This window comes from Condylura cristata, unplaced genomic scaffold (assembly GCF_000260355.1).
Source record: "Condylura cristata isolate star-nosed mole 26May11 unplaced genomic scaffold, ConCri1.0 scaffold00016, whole genome shotgun sequence".
Lineage (NCBI taxonomy): Eukaryota > Metazoa > Chordata > Mammalia > Eulipotyphla > Talpidae > Condylura > Condylura cristata.
Genome location: NW_004567117.1, coordinates 40706448 through 40721130, shown reverse-complemented (window position 1 = coordinate 40721130; position 14683 = coordinate 40706448). Strand labels below are relative to the sequence as shown.

The window sequence follows — 14683 nt, the reverse complement described above, 5'->3', positions numbered from 1 at the left end:
CACATGGCCAGGTAGTGAAAAATCTGGGGACGGACCTCCAAGCATGGCCGTCTCAGGGACGAGCACCACCATCTGGAAGCCAGCACTGGTCTGGCTGCAAGACAGGTGCTTGCTGTGCATTCAATCACTGCGAGATTTTGGGACACAAAAATCTTGTGTTTGTGTTGTCTTGTTTTAATCCTCTGGAATTGATAGAAACAATGTACAATCACTCTATGGCTTATTCCTGTCCCAATTTTTTTTCTACTTTTACTGTTGCGAAGAAACGTGTCCTCTCTTTTCTTCCTTCAAGGCCAGTTTGGTTCTGTCGTTCCAGAAACTTTCCCTGAAGACCAAAGCCACTGCAATTCCTTTGGAAATGGGGGTTAAACCTCATGACAGCTATAACTGCGATGGCACTATCTTCTGAGTGTGCCTGACCCTGTCTCGTTATTGAACGTGCAGGTGCCTTATCCGCCCAGCTGAAGTGTACGAGGTTAGTTTGCAGAAATCAGGCTGTCATACTATGGCCATATCCCAGTGTTTTCTTGATGAATTGATGAGGAAACAACTTAGAGGAAATATGTTTTCTGAGATAGAGCCTGGGCTCGGGATCAGGAAACCTGGGTCCTGCCCCTTTTCTCGACATCATCTCAAACTGTCTTACTTTGTGCCCATGGGGCACTAAAGTGCAGCCATGCTCTCCTAGGGTGTGCCATTCAAACTGGGACAGTTAGGAGAAAGGGAAGCACGATTAATAATTTTGCAGGGACAACAGGTGTAAACCGGTCTCTCCCTGACAAGCCAGGACATCTGGTAGTGTGTGTCATAGATCACCTGAAGCTTTTCAGAAGAATTTGCACAGCTGCTATCAAAATACCAGTCCTCAAACTGGTAAAAAAAAAAAAAATGACCACCCCTTACTATCCAACCAACCCACTTTCACAGGTAAAAGGGTTTCCGGTTTTTCCAAACACTCACACTTTCTCGTGGCTGTCAGTGTTTCTGATAACTGACATTCAGTCAGTTATGGGGCTGAGAACTAGTACTGCTAAGAGATGAATGCCTTTCTTTTCCATATCAACCCCCTCTGTGTGCTAGACAGAAAGAAAAGTCCTGATTTCTAGGGTTCTGAGCCTTCTTTTTGCTTTTGAGACACGGAGAGCTTACCCTTAGTATATTCAGTGACAGAATATGAAGACCAACCCATCATATTTAGCATGTCTTCTATTAATGATGGATTTGGGGCTTAGCCCATAAAGTGAGACAAATCTTCCAAAAGATGCCTTGGGAAGCGCATTTTCTCACTAGCTCACTCACCTCCGCTAGTGCTGCACGTGAACATGGTACGCACTTCATTAACATTTGTTATCTTGAAGTGCCAGAAGCATGTGAAAGACAATGGCAGCTTGTCGTTGCGTTATCAGCTTCACTGGTGCCATGCTTTGGGAGCGCTAAGGGTAGGGGCGAGGTGCTGGAATGCAAAGAAAAACAGATATTATCTCTACTCTCCAGGATTTTATGATCTAGAGGCAGCTTCGCAGCTGTAAACAACTAAGTCTAAGAAAGTTCAGAAGAAAGAACAATCACTTTTGACTTAGGGGAGTTAGGTGGCATTTGAACCCCATTTGAAAAGTAGGATTTACTGTGGGACAGAGTAGAAGGTGGTCACTCCACACAGTGGGAATAGCAGAAGCGGAAACCATGAGAGGAAAATTGCTTGGCGTGTTTGGGGAAATCAACAGGCGCCATGAGTCTGGAACATTCACTGTTATAGGTAGCGGAGTTGGGAGAGGGAACACTACTTTAAAGTCAGCCTGTGGAACTTGAGACAACAGGGAATCACATCAGGTTTCAGTGAGATTCAGTGAGATTATTGAATCTCATGTGTGAGACTCTAACTTGGTTATGGGAAGCCCAGAGCAGGGAGACCAATTCTGAAGAGGCTTTGGTGCTTTGGAGCGATAGAACGTGGGAGAGTGAAAAGGAGGAGCCAGATATGACGTACAGAACTGGCAGTGGGTTGGTTATAGGACTGAGCAGAAGAAGAACCGAGTACAACACCAGGGCACTAGTGTTGATGCTGTTGTGATGGGAAGGTCCTTGGAAGCTGAGGGAGCAGATGTCAGTAGTGAGTAGAAAGCTCCAGATCTCTGGAGAGGTTTCTAAAGGGAACAAATGCAACAGAGTGTGAAAGAGCCTTGCACTGAAAAGAGAGAGGATAGTGAAGAAGAGGAGGATGGAACCTTCCCTTCTCCCCACCTTACTGCCACAAAGGGAGATATTTAGGGGTTCAGGCGATCTTATGGGTGTCATTCATGGTGCCGTTCCTCAAAACAAACTTGGTAGCTCTTTCATGTTAATTGAGAGCCCAGAGGGAAGAAAGACCAGAATTTGCTGGTGTCAGGCAGAGAAGAGGTGAACATTGAACAGACTTGGTGATGAAGAGGCCAGGCCCAAACTGAGGGAGCAGTGGGTTGCAGAAGACAGGAGTGAGCACCTCAGCCCCAGAGAGCGTGCGAAGGATGTTGGTTGACTCTCAGGTCATGTCTGCCTGTGGGGAAGTGTCACGGGTGAGTGGTGAGTGGGAATCATCTGGGGAGGTTACTGAGCACTCCCTGACAAGCCCAGGCAGCAATTCTTATGAGGAGAACCCTATCTCTCTGTGAAAGCCAACCCGATTCCTCCCACATACTTTCTCACCATTTGAAATGATAGTGGGGCTGTTCTCTGTGTGACTAGCATCAAGTCACACTGAACTTTCCTGACAAGCCCTCTCAGGACAACTCTCAATAAATAAACCCTTTTATTGGACGTCCTGGCCGATAGGTTGTCTTCGAAAATACTTTTTGGTTTCCCTGCCTCAGCCTTTGATTATTGGGTAAACATTTTAGCTTTGTGATTACATGGTGTTCAGATGCCAACACATGATTGCATTACTAAAATGTTTGCCTTCAGTTATGTTACATCTGCCTCAGGAATGCCAGAAAACATAAACATAGTTTATTTATAAACTACCTCAATGGAAGCATCTGAGAGAGAGAAGGAGCAATATCTGGCCATCATGTGGCGTCTCCTACTGAATCAAAGACCCTTGAGGTTGAAAAGTTCTTTGGACGCCTGCTCCTGTCCCTTCTTAGGCATCGCCACCCTCCCCCCTTCCTGAAACTTCTAGTGAAGAGAAGGGAGTTCTCAGAATGTGCCAACTTTTCAAAAAATTGCAAACCACAGCTGAATAAAAACACTGAAATTAATTTCTTCTAGTGCTCATCATAAATTTGTTACGTTGGCTAAAATAAATGCAAGCCAGAAGTTACCGAGGAATATTTTTGTTTGGTTTGTAAATTCCCAGTGTTTAAGGTGATGATTTTCAGGGATGTATGTGTTTCTCTCTGGAAGGGTGGTTATGTATGTGTAGAAGAACCGGGGTATAAGCCAGAGGTGAAGGGGGGTGAGAAAATTCACCAGAGACAGAGTGGGGATCAGAAAAGGCAGATATACTGAAATCCACTGCTGAGGGGAGCAGTGGGCCAGACAGGAGAGGTCTGCTGCGCTATGTGGGTCAGCTTCCTGGTGGGGATCAAACTCATGCTGCAGTGGCTGGCAATAGCTGGATAGAGCTGAGACTTTGACCTACATGGCGCAACAGACCCCTCCTGTCTGGCCCGCTGCTCCCCTCAGCAGTGTAGTTCAGTACACTGCCCGTTCTGCTCCCCACTCTGTCTCTAGTGAATGCTCTCATCCCCTGCATGTCTGGCCTACACCCCAGTTCTCGGAGGCATGAGTAAATAAAACAAATTTTGAAATCTTAAACTACATGTAAAGGAATAAAGTAAACAATGTCTTTAAAACCAATGGCCTGAAGTAAAAACCACTGATATTTGTAGACCACACCTTCATTTTCTGTCTATGCACATGTTCTCCAGTACAGTTATTTGTTGTTTAATGTTTTGATTCACAACAGACTACATAGGTGACCATGGTCCCGATAGGCTGAATCACACAGCCTAAATGTATGTAGTGACACTCTGACGTTCACACAACGATGATGCATCTCAGGATGTGTCCCTGTCATTGGGTGATGGTGACTGTTTACACACTGTCCCCTACAGGAATCACAACATGCACATGGTTGCAATGGCTCACATCTTCCGTTCTCACTGATTTCTTTCTTTCTCCCTCTTCCCTTTGCCAGATCCATCTCTCTTGGTTGTCAGTGTTGTGAACCTTCATGTACACCCTTCCACGCTTTATTTTACTTTCATGCAATTATATCAAACACATAGAGGAATAGATAATGTAGATATTAACTTAAGGGCAGTGGTTTGTGTAGTTGTTTTTATAAAAATCATATCATATATTCAGTTCCTCTCTGCATCTTGCTTTTTTTTTCAATTAATGAGACATTGTTGAAATGTTCGGTTTTTCCTTTTTTGTGACTGTTTACTATTCCCTGGTTGACTGTAGCATGACTTATTGAATAATTCTACTACAAAGAATGCTGTAGTAAAAATCCCTGTGCTCATGTGGATGTGAGATGGTCTGATCAAAGACTGTATGTATTTTAAGTTTTGAATAGATAGTTCCAGTTGCTTTCAAAATGGAACAGTAAGTTCTGTTTCTGTCAGCAGTATAAGAGAGTACCTTTGTGCATTTTGCATAGTTGTGATACTGTCACCAGTGCCCTTAAATTTGGGGTGAGGATAAAAGATAGGGCCCCTGTGAAATCCAGAACCTCTAGAGCAATATAGGGCTGTGATAAGACCTTCAGAGACCATATACATAGATGTATATGATGATTCATTAAGAGATCCTGATTTGTTACAGTTGGGTTCTGGGAACCCAGGTGGTAGTTATAGACACGGACCCTATGACCTGAAGTAATTTATTTTCAGGATGATTTCTTTTTCTTTTTAACTGGCCATCATTTGGTTTATGTGGCAGCCACAACTTTCTCTCTTGGTTTTAATTTTCTTGACAATTTTTGTCAGAACTCAGAAAGGAAAAGTCATCACCCAAGACTTTTGGACATTTTCCTCACCCCTGAAAATACGCAGAAGGGTATACAGCACTGTGAGATCTGACTTGTAGTTTTTTTGATTATGATTTGCCTTTCAAGTGCTTTTCAATGGTCGATCTCAGCGGCGTCAAACTCCAGTCACAGGTGGACAGACTGGCTCGACCCGACTTCCTGAGCAGAGGGCCTCAGGAGGGAGTGGCCCCCAGGTCTGTCTTGGTCCTGGCTCCCTCGGAGTCACGGACGCTCCTGGTTCCCTCGCGCCATGCTGTGCCCTTGTGCCTGCCACCACTTCTGTTTCGCTGATTTCATTTTTTGTCCTGCTACACCTCTCCCTTCCCGTTCTCCCACATTCCTCAGCTTTCCCTCGGAGATCTGCCTTGACATCCATTGCCTGCCACTGAGGTTGCATTTTTGTCCTCCAGCAAGCTGCTCTCCGACACCAAGATCCCTGGTCTTAGCTGTTTTTTATGCACATTTTTCCTATGGAGAGGTTCACTGCATGTGAGAAATGCTTCCTTCCAGCCCCCTCTAACTTTTCTGACACCATTTTGGGGTCTCTTGGCCAGGAAGGTCATGAGCAGGATTCTGGTCGTAAGTCCTTTGGTCTGAATGTACTCACATTTGTGGATGAGACAGTCCTGAACAGTATTTTGGTATCATGTGTGTGTGGTTTAATATGTACAATTTGTCAAACGCAGTCGTTCTGTGGTTTATCATTTACTGAGAACTGCTTTTTTTTTCTTTTCTAAGAAAATGCTAGTTTCCTAAACTAAAGTCTTTCTTGTGAGTTTGTGAGCAGTGAGAGCTGTTGTGCGCAAAGCTGTTGGTGATAATAAGATCAAACAATCGCCCAATTCAGGCGACTTTAACACAGATCATACTGACTCAAATACGACGGAGCACGTGACGCTGGTGTGTGACATTTGACTGTTTGCCAAGAAAAGCAGTCGAGTGACTGTAACTGGCGGCAGAGGAGGAGATTTGCCTGTTTTACTGTTTTTACATGCAATTTTATTTGAGAATCTGAGACCAGCATTTCTAGTTCAGGGAGGGGAGCACACCCCGTCAGCACGAATGTGTTTACCTGTTTCTCCCTTTGTGTCACTGTTGACAAGACCTCAGGTCACTGGCTCAGCACTGGGCCATTCTCAAGAGCAGTGTCTAAATCTGGGCTCATGCGTATTAACAAATCTGAAATTTTGATATGTCTTTCACCGTGCTCCCACTCCCCTAAATACACGCAATGCCTGTCCCACTGTCTCGCCCATTACGTAAAGGTAGTGAGCGTGGAATCCAGCCTAGGAGGCCTGGTGGTGACTTGTGGCCATTCAGAGTCACGGGCGTCTCTCTCAGTCTCAATTCTCGGACCTCTCCAGCGGGACACTCTGCTTCATAACATTCCTTCCTTTCTGCTTTCTTTCAGACAAACTCTGAATTTATGAAAACCCCTAAATTCAGGGTTTTTGAGGTCATGCAGCAATTGCTTCTAACAACAGGGACACATTCTACTGTGCTGGTCATTATCCCTCAGAGTGCAAAGCTGCTACAGTGCTAAGACCAGTGACATCCCCCAGAACATGTGTCAGGCCCAGGGAGTCGGGCCCAGGGTCCCCAGGGAGCCACGAAGGGAGGAAAGGGCCTTCGCTAACATGGTGGCACTTGTGGGCGTGCAGAAGCAGCTGGCCACGGAGCTAGAGTCATGCCAACTCTGACATTATACTCCAAGAGATAAAAACGCTGGTCAGCAACATGTGCTGGCCGCACTGCCCACGTCTGAGGGATTAAAATGGGGACACCCTCTTCCCCCAAGTACACTAACCACAGCACCACCAAAGGAAATTCTATTAAAGGTGAAGGGAGACCACTTAAAAAATAGATGCCCCAAAACTGGATTAAGGAATGCACACCCGGAGTGCCATGGGCTCAGAAAATCTCAAGTTGAAGCTTTGCATGGAGAGAAAACAAGGCCAGCCCCTTGAGAGAGGCTGTTTGCTGAGGCCTTTGGAGAGATGGGGGAGAGAGATAGGCCAGGGAGGGACACGTCTGAATGGGACACTTGATAGCCGATGAGGGGGACAGGCTGAGAAGGTGGAGACTGGGAACTGGGTCAGAAAGCAGTCGGGAGTGACCATCCGGGTGACGGCGGAGCTTCAAAGCTGGACTGGGGTGAAGCCTCCAGATTTACTCCGCAGAGGCCTGCCCCAGTGAGGGGCAGAAGACCCACTGCGCTTCTGTGACTGGTGCGGACAAACCATGAACTGTAGGGGACAGAGCGGCCAGATAAGCTCGTTTTAGACATGTGAGTAAACGGAAACACAGATAAACGATTATCTTTGAATCCAGCGTCTTTCATCAGCTCGGAGTTCAGTATTTCATTCACAAAAGCGCCATCCCCACTCGAGTCACATACTGACTTAGAGAGCAGCGCGTGGAAATGCACCAGCCACAGGAATGCTGTGAGCGAGAGGTCTTAACAAAACAGACTTATTAGGACGCATATTGCGGGGATGAAAGTCTCAGCCTGTGATAAGATAATAAAGACTCAATGTCAGTGTTCCAGTCACTGTTTTGTAAAGAATGAGAGAGAATTCTACGCGCTGAGGTCTACACAACCCCCGCTGTCCGCGAGGATTCAAACCGGGGGTGAACCCCGGACGTCCCCGCCCGGCCTCCTGGAACCACTTCCTGCTCACTCACTTTCTGTCTCCTCTGCTTCTTGGCCTCTGATTACTCCAGGCCTTTCCAGGGGTCCCCAACAGTCCTGCATCTTCTAGCACCTTCCACTTCCCTCTTCACCGCCCACCAGTCTCCTACAGGCTCCCGAATCCTGGAAGACAGTTGCCTTCATTCCCCTGCTGCATCAGTTCTCCCCACATCAGGAGGCACCTCAGAAGCCGCCTCCTTCCTCGGTAACCCTGCTTCTTCACAGCCTTGTCCCCTTTGAGGCCCACCCCGAACAGGTCACTGGTACCCCTCTAGTAAGACAGCTGTGTCATATCAGGGGCGTCCACCCCCTTTTCTGAGCACATCTCGAGACACACTGTCTTGCTTTTCTGTGAAGCTGGAACCCAAGGGAACATCGCTTTCAGTGCTGGGCTTAGTGCTTCCATCACCCGGCTCAGCCTCCCGGAGGCCGACAGTCCCTGGCTTTCCTTCCCTCGCTGCCGGGTAATCCAGACTCCATCCATGCAGGCCATCTCAGCTGCTTCCCTGAGGCCTCCCACCTCGCATGCAAGGTGTCCCCAAACCTGACTCTGGACCTGACAAGTCTTCTCTTTCCACTCGGTGTTTCCAGCTCTGCACTGTCCCACCAGCCTGGACGATCTGCCATTTCCAGCTCAGCCTCGCCTCTCCCTGCCCCAGGCCACACCGCCCCTCCCTGGCATCTGATCATGGGGGCACCTCGCCCCATCCCCCACATGTCAGTCATGTCTGTTTCATCTTCCCACTTTCTCCTGTATCCAGATCCTCTCAACCACCTCATTTCTTTCATTTCACTGCCGGTCCACTTGGTGTTCCCCGAAGTGAAACGGGGGCTCTCTGCTGAAGCCTCACTGACCTCCACCAGGGGAGGGATTCTGGCTCCAGGCACACAAGTCAAGCCTGAATCACACAAACAGAGTCATGGTCTGAGCATCAGCCCACTTGACCCAGCCCTGGGATCGAAGTGTTACAGGGCAGCCCAGAGCGGACGGGCCACCTGTCTGTGGGGCCTCACCCACGCGCTCACAACTCAGTTATACTGCAGGGACACACAAAAGGGTCAATAACGAGTTTATTTATAAAAGGGGAAAGGAATAGGAAACAACCCAGAGGAAGAGAGTGGAATGCAAAGTCACTGGAATACCTTATGGCTAGGCTGACTGAACACACAGGGTCACATGGTCCGGAGAGCTGTTTCCCCAGCGAGAGCGCGAGATGCAATCACGCCCTATTTATCCCCCAAATTTCCCAGAATTCCTGCTAACCCCGCCCTCGGGGTTCTCCCTGGTGCTGCTGGGAGTTGTAGTTTCCAATCACTGGAGTAGGGGGTGGAGTCCAGAAAGCTGGAGTAGGGGGTGGGGTCCACAAAACTGCAGAGTTCCTTTAGGACATCCTTCCCCTTAACATAAGGAGACAGGTTCTCTTGAGGAAGGGCTGCTATGCCACCCCACGTTCAGCATTCACTCCGCTGGGCAACCCGAGGGATTTCCAGCCTTGCAGCAGGGTGACCGTGCATGAGGGAAGGAGCTGGTGGGATTTGTGGGAACTGCTGGACATGGGCTTTTCAGAGACAGTGACCCCAGGAGAGCCAGCGTGTCCGAGCAAGTGCTGGGCCCGCTGGGCACTGGGATCATCTCGTCATGTCCCGGGGCCTCCTCTGCTCCCCTCCAGCTGCAAGTTTGTCCCATCCAGGGGCCTGCTCCCATCTTCTGTGCTCATCCTGGGGTGTGAATGCCGCCCTCTTCCGGCCTTTCTGCTGCAAGACCTCAGCGCGTGCTCAGTTGGGGCTCCACACCCACTCAGGGTGCCTGGCCTTCCCCCCCGCTGGCGCCCACCTTTACCCACACTGTCCCTGGCCTGCGATTTCCTCCTGGCACCCTTCTGAGGAGCTGCGTGGTGCCTGTGTTGAGCACCAACATACCGTGTCGCCTTGTAAAACCCTCTTTCTGCTCTTTGGCTCATAACAACCAGGGAGACGCTCAAAAATGTGTGGACGGATTAAGTCACCAGTGTTGGAGGGAAGGAGGGTCGTTAACAATCTGCATAAACAAAAGATCGCCTTGTTTATGCCTGTTCTTCCAAGTCAGCATTTCTTAAATCTGCTTAAGGTGGAAGTGGGTGTTTTGTGTTGGAGAAATCATACGAGCGGCACAGAAATAAGAAACATCCCCTTGGTTCAATGCGTGAGGCTTTTCCAGTGCAGGTGGCCTGAGACTTGCACAAATCACAGAGGATCAGAGGCTGAGACTGACTGAGCCTCAGCCAGGGCCGGAGCCAGGCTTCGGGTCGGGGCCAGGCCGTGGACAGGGAGCAGGTGGGACTATTTGCTTCGACCTCCAGCTTTTCTTTCAAGAGTTCCGCTAATCCAGGAGCGTCCCTCAGACGTGAAATAATATTCCAGGGTCTTCGAGTCGCCTTTATCCCCCAAGAAAGGTGGTTCTCAGGCCAGTGTGCAGGTCAGAGGCCCAGCCGCTGCCAGTGTTCTCTGCACTGTGTCCATTGGGCCATTTCGGTCACACTCTCCTGCGAGGTTTCCAGACCCCAAGGCCCAAATGCAAACACACAGACATGTCACTGAAAATACTCTAAATCCCAGGAATTCTCTTCATACTAAAGGAGGCCGAGCCCCCCGGGGTCTGTGCCTACTGGCCCTCACAGAGTGATTGACGGGATGCACACCCTCCCTCCCCCCCCCGCGCCCCGCTTCCCCCTCTCCCCCCAATAAGTAGGGCCGTCTGGACCAGGCAGCAGCTGTGCTGTTCTGGAAATACTGCTCTTCTGCCCGAAGTGCGAGCTCTCGGCCTTCTGGATTGTTCCTCGGCTGGGGCAGCACAGCTCTCTGGTTTGCCTCCCACCTCTCCGTGGCTGCAGCTCGCTCACCATGCAGACAGTCACTCTCTGTAATGTCTGAGCTGTGCGGAGATGACAGGGATGAGCCCCGCTCCCCGCCTCTCCCGCCTCCCCAGTAAAGCCTGTTGCAGGGCGCTCTGCCATCCGCCACCATGACCCCTTCTCCCCCCGCTCCCTCAGGAACACCCCTTCCTCGTGGCTTACTTCATAAAACTAGCTCGCTAGTGTTTTCTCACCTGAGCTCCGCTATTAAATTTCTGCCTGTTTTCTCCCCAAAGTCAATGACTCTGCACCAGCTCCCCTTCAAGCGCTCTGCTTCTACCAGGGGGGCGCCCGTGCCCCCCCCCCCGCCCCAAAGCTGGAAGCTCTCAGAATTTTCTTCTTTTGTTCTCTCTCTGCATGCCGGAATCAGCGTCAGGCGTCCTCTGACCTGCTCCCCGGCTCTCCTGGGCCCTTGCACCTGGTCGCGACGGCCGATGGCTACACACCGCCTGTGCCCACAGCCCTCCCCTGGGGCAGAGGGGGCACCTTACCCTTCTCTTCTGCTGCAGCCTCCCCTGCCCCTTGCGTAGAGAAGGCAGGTCAACGCCCTGCTGGGGCAGGATGGCAGCTTCCTCCTCCCATTACCTTGGAGACCCAGGTGATGACACCCCCGCGACACAGTCCCCACTGCCATAGCCGATGCGTGTGTGTGTGTGTGTGTGTGTGTGTGTGTCCAGCCTTGCAGAGAATAATGACATGGAAGGGAAAACAGCAGTGAAATCAAGGAGGAAAACACAGGAATTGGAGCTCTTTGATATGGGAGAGACATCGTGCTGGGGACTGAGGGTGCCTTGCCCCGCCCTCCTGAGTCGATGGTACACACACCCTGAGTTTCCACTCTCGCTGGTCCGCGTGCCAGGCTGACCGCTGCCCCCGCCCTCATGGCCGCCATGGCCATTGGGTCGCGTTGGTCGACAGACGGAGCGCCCAGGAGCACGGGGCTGGCTGCCATCGCGTGGCCCAGTCCGGGGGCTGCGAGGTAGCGCCAGGTGTGTCTGCACTGAGCTCCGCTGGAGGGACAGGCGGGCAGGGCTGCCGCTTGCTCCCTCAGGGTCTGTGCTTCACAGGTCAGGCAGGAGACAGAGGCTGCAGCAGAGGAGGGAGAGGGTTAAGCACAGAGGGAAGCGAGAGATTCAAGGTAAATGAAGATTTCCAGTGAGACTTGTCAAACCCCGAAAGGTATTACAGAGAAAGCTGTGGCCTCGTCTTTCTTAGAAATGCAAGTCGATGAACCCCACGGTGGCCTGGGTGCCAGCCTCCCCGGAGGCCTGGGGGTGCGTGGGGGCACCAAGGGCCCCTGCACCCCGTTCCCATCACCCGGCATCTGGGGGCTGTTTGCTTTGGAGTCAGTTTGCTGCGCGGTGCTGCTTACTCAACCACAGAAGTGAAATTTGTTACTGATGAGAAATAATAAAAGATCTTTCTTTTTCTAGACTTCCTCTAGTCAAACGGGTGTTGTTTTCTTTCTAAATGTTTTGCTTTTTTTCCTTTGGTGGCATTCAAATTTAGCTCTGGTGTGTACGTGGCCCAGAGAGCAGAGAGCCTTTAGGAGAGATGCAAGTTGACCATCGTAATGACGGCTCCGCACTTTCCTCAGAGACGCGGTGGGGAGAGTGAGTACAGGAGGAAGAGTAGGGAGGTGGGATGTTGGAGTTTCTAGACCTTGCCGGCGTGAGCGACAGGCACTTTCCTGTCAGAATATTTGTATTGATCGCTTTGACTCAACCATGCATCGGGTACCTACTCAGAGTCCGTGCTGGTTTGCAGATTGCAGAAGGAATAAAAAGGCGTGAGACCCGGCACCTGCTTGCTCTCAAAGCGTTTACACTCTAGTGGGGAGGATGAAATGGATGTGCAGATGAGCATATGTTTTCCAGAGAGAGGATATTCTGGGCTGTTAGGAAGGAGTAGGGTTATAATAATCACCGTGAAACCAACTTTTTCAACTTTGTCCCTCTTGTCTTGTGGTAGCCTGGGTTTTTACTGTGAAGAAATCGTTATTTTTGCATAGATCATACAGTCACATGGCTCAGTTGACCTCAAACAGAGGCAATCAGCTATTCTGACAGCAAAATGGATTTATTTGGAAACAGAAAAGATGTCGACTTGGAGATTGCATCATGGCGAAACCCATATGCATTTCTTTGAATCCGCGGCTAACAAACCCCGACACTCTCTGGAGGACCGCCTCTTTCAGGAGATGCAAAGCATGCTGGTCCTGTAATTTGCTGATTTGCACATGCAGGCACAGTGTTCTTAGTCCCCTGGCCTCATTTAAATAGGGTCCTGAATATTAATGTGCACACTTCATAGACTGAAACAATATAGAAAGGGAATTATTGATACATGGTGCTCCCACGTCTGTGTCCCTCCCCTCCATTCCATCAAAACAGGAGGAGAGCTGTGGCTGTAGATTTCTTGCGTGTTTTGTCTAGTGTCTCTTCGTGCAAAATAAATACATCATGACATATATTTTATTTCCCCCCATTTTCTTACACAACAGTGGCATGTTATCCCAAACCCCACCCTCCACCCTCTATGGCCTGCTCATTTGACATCATTTGACATGCACCTCAAGACCGTGGCGTGTCAGAACATACAGTGCTCCGTTTTCTTTCACCATCAACAGGCTACTGCCTTTACTTTTCACTGCTTTGGAGCTACCACGGTTGATCTGTTGTCTGTTGCTGATAAAAAATACAAAAATCTGCTCCATCACTTAGTGACTCAAGACAACAAATCACTTCTGGTGATTTATCCTACTCACATATGAGCACCAACAGTTCTGTGGCTGAGCTCTTTGGGTTGGGGTCCACTGGTGGCTTTTTTGTGGGTTTGCATAGATTTATTCAAACAGATGAGGTCACCCAGGGTGAGATGGTCCAGTCCAAGGTGCCTTCATTCCCAAGAGGGAATACGTGTCTCCAGCAGGCCAGCCCAGGCTTCGTCACGTGGTAACTGGATTCCAGAAACAGGCAGGGATTATGCCCAGTTCCGAGTGGCCCATCAGCAGGGGCTTGATCTCGTTTGTCAGTGTTCCACCACTGAATCAAGGCATGGGGCCCTGTTCCGTGTAGTGTGGGAAGAACCCATGGAAGGGAGAGAGATGGGCAGGGGCCATTTGTGGGAGGTTATTGTGGAACTCTCTGCTACTCACGTCTAATTAACCTTCCCTATTGATGGAAGCACTGGTTATTTTCAGTCTTTGGTATTACAAAGAATGCCCCAATAGATAACCTCATCATTTGTCAGTTCATATGTGAGCAGGATAAATCACCAGAAGTGTGTGTTGCTGGGGCAAAGGGTAAATACTTCTTATATGATCCATCTTTTCTATTTCTGGGGTGCTGTTTCTCAGGTTATTTTAAGCTTGTGTTCTTCTGTCACTTGGGCGAGAGCTTTGAGAATGTGAAAAGAGTTTAGATCAGAGCTGCATGTACATGGAATTAATTAGAAACTCATTCCTAAGATAACAAAAGAAACAGATGAAAACTAGAGTAGAAATTAAAGAACTTTGAGTAAAGTAACAGGTCTTTGAACTAATGAGCTTATCATAGCAATGCTCTACATTTCTGTGGTTTCCATTCTTTAAGGAGATGACGTACTTACAACATTTAATTTCCACAAGACTCCTATGAGTTGAAGATATAATTAGCTTCCTCACACACATACACATATTTTTAAGATTTTTAAAATGTATTTATGCATACAAGAATTGGGGGTACTGGGCAGAGTATATGTGTGGGGGTGAGAGAATTCACCAGAGACAGAGTGGGGAGCAGAACAGGCAGATGGACTGAAATATACTACTGAGGGAGCCGTGGGTGGGTCAGGAGAGGTCTGCTGCACCCTGTGGGTCACCTCCCCTGGCCAGGGATCGAACTTGTGCTGCCGTGGTTGAGGAGACTTCAGAGTGCTGTGCCTTAACCAGTTGCACCACCAGGAAAGGTCCCATACACACATTTTTTTTTTTTAATAAGAATTTATTCCTTAAGTTGTACCGACACTACTTGCTGATTATATGCTCATTTCTTTTTTTTTTAAGATTTATTTATTTGTGCATACAGAACTGGGGTACAGGCCAGAGGC

The 14683-nt window shown here is 49.2% G+C and overlaps 1 protein-coding gene across 1 annotated transcript in view; it reads left to right on the top strand.

Moving 5' to 3' along the window:
- The window catches only part of BCL2 (B-cell CLL/lymphoma 2), a 168460-nt gene that overhangs the window by 81560 nt on the left and 72217 nt on the right, over window positions 1-14683 (top strand). The gene's annotated exons all lie outside the window — the stretch shown is intronic.